Consider the following 2,794-nt stretch of genomic DNA (forward strand, 5'->3'; position numbering starts at 1 on the left):
GAGAGCAAATCAAAACTGAAAAGGGCTTAGCTTTTTGTATTCAAGAAAAAAAGAACAAAGCAAATCAACCAAGTACACGTTATTAACTTAAAACGTATCTCTCTTTATTCTTTTTAACCAAATATATGGCGAGACAAGAAGTGCAATTCAGTCTCTTGTGATACATTAAGTTTCATTATAGTTTGACTATCATAACAACAAACCAAACATTCAACAACATGTATGAGTACTGAGAAGAAAGAGAATTGAAGAGATAGAGTAGAGAGCGAAAGAGAACGAGAGAGAGAGAGAGAGAGAGAGATCTTGTATTTCTATTCAGTATCGTAGTTTGGCTATAATCACCCTATGATTAAACCATATAAAGTTCCGCAAGTAGTCTACAATACATAATAGCTATTAGGATCTCCGTCAAGTTTATTACAAGACACATTCAATTCAAAACAGAATAAAATCCTATCTACCCTTTCTACAAATAATCCAATAATACATATGAGTAGGTTTAGATTTCTGAGACAAAATAACATTTTGTTGTCTCCTACAGAAAGGAGATTCTTGGAGAGTTTCATTTCAAAAATACGGGCAAGTTCGCAGGAGCTTGGGATGGGTTGGGAGCATGGGGAACTTTTTCCATCCATACTCCATTTGCTAAGTTAATAAATATATCAATAAGGCTAATAATTTCTTAATGAGCCCGATTGTTAGCACGAGCTTGAGGTTTTGCAATTTACCCAAAAGTAAGAATGACCCTTTTGGGGGTAGCATACGTTCGACCTCTTAATAGACCTTCCAGTGTACAATCATTTTGAGCTGGAGCTCATGACTAATGTATCAATGCATGATACGAGCATGACCTTCCATATGCATAACCTACTAGGACTCTAGTACTTCGATCATAAAATCTTCTCAACTACAATGGGGAATGTCCCACTACGATACACCTATATATGGTAGTCCTTATTGGACTCCTAAATATACTAGGGGCAAAATGTAATCAGGTCGAGTAACAATAAATAACTGCAAATGTTTATATTCCCACATTGACACCAATAATAGCAACACCACCAACAATCACAAAAACAACTGTTACAATGTTAATCCTATATCCAGGACAAGTATCGCAAGGAAGGGTTGGTGTCCATGTAACACAACATAACGGTAAGTCATTATGACCCCTAGCACACTAGTCAGGTGTTAGATATGACATGTAACTCTTTTCTTTATATCCTCCCATAGTGTAAAATATCAATAAAATTAAGCAAATATGATTATGCAAAAAAATATGGAAAAAACAACTTGTAATGAAGTCAAAGGTCAGTTGCTATTCCATTTTTGGTCACACCCCTTCAGCACAATTTTAAGAGAAGTGAAACATCGTACTTGACATATCATCACCATAAGTTCAAACCTCTACTGCTCGCTATTCTTTAATCAACGATTTTCATGAGTTCATGATATTGACAATCCTCTTTCTCAATGTTCTATTTCTTACTTAGGACAGACAATTCTTCTTAGGTATTTACTTAAACACGCACAACGAACATTAATTAAATTTCAATACTCAAAAGCCACATAACCTTTGTGTTTAGATAGAATCTGCAATAAAAGGTATATAATTGGCGATTTCCATAAATTGAGACGATTCTAAATTCAATCTATTACTCAACGTAAGACAACTATCTAGATGTTCAGCCTCCAAAAATCCACATGAAGAGATTAAATTATAACTCCACCACCACGAGCGGTTGAAGGTGGCAATCGACTACGACAAGCAACAGCAATAAAATTTAGAGAGAATTAGGTTTAGGATCTCTGCCTAATTCTCTTGTGCTAGCAAGAAAATAATAACAAGTCTCATAAAATCCTAAACCTAGGCTACATATATATAGGTTACTGTAAACCCCTAATCTTATTAGGATAAACCCTATCTCTAATAGGCCCAAATGTCAATTGATTCAATTAATTCACTTCGACACACAATGGTTAAACTAGCCCAACAAGCCTAGTACATTAATAAAACAATTTTAACATCTTAAAGTAGAAGTGTTTCTATGTGGTGAACACAACTGAACATTATGATGGGGAATACAGATATGATTTAATAGAATTTGGATTCAAAGTAGAATTTGATTTACATTACATTACGATAATTTAGATTACTTGAGAATTTTTATATTTTGATTAGTTTGGGATATGTTAGAAGTTCAGTTAGACTTAATTTTTCAACCATTAAAAAGGGCCTAGGATTTCAATGTATTCAGATTATTGATTATTGATTATTGATACTCCAAATTCTTCTTCGCTATTTAATTTTCTATCTATTCCTCTCTTTTTATCTCATCTCTTCTCTTCTCTTCTCTCTATTTCTCTCTGATTCTTCTATGTTATTCTCTTTCTCATTGGGTTACATCAGAGTGAGTACTGAATATTAATCAAGTATAGTGACTTTTTGAACAAATGACAACCTTTAATCATATCGAAGAACAAATGACAACCTTTAATCCTGACGAAGGACAAGGTCCAATGCTCAAAAATTCCTCGTACAAAGTCAAAATCAGATATTTCTACAGAAGTAAAAACAGATCATTTAAATCGGCTTCTACAATAACCCAAAATATTTTACAGAAATCTTCTGTCGCAGTTAGCAATGTCTTTGCATTCGGAATAATATAATGGAGAAAATCACTTAGAAAAGAACTCAGTCTATTGGTAGAAAACAGAATTATAGACCCAGAAAATTATGATAATGCAAATTGGAAAAAAAATAATAAAAAAAAAAAAATAAACACCCCAATTT

At 33.2% G+C, this 2,794-nt stretch overlaps 1 protein-coding gene across 1 annotated transcript in view; it reads right to left on the reverse strand.

Moving 5' to 3' along the window:
- The window catches only part of LOC111369737 (actin-related protein 2/3 complex subunit 5A), a 4,892-nt gene that overhangs the window by 1,350 nt on the left and 748 nt on the right, over window positions 1-2,794 (reverse strand). The gene's annotated exons all lie outside the window — the stretch shown is intronic.

Source organism: Olea europaea, chromosome 20, assembly GCF_002742605.1.
Source record: "Olea europaea var. sylvestris chromosome 20, O_europaea_v1, whole genome shotgun sequence".
NCBI classification, from domain to species: Eukaryota; Viridiplantae; Streptophyta; class Magnoliopsida; order Lamiales; family Oleaceae; genus Olea; species Olea europaea.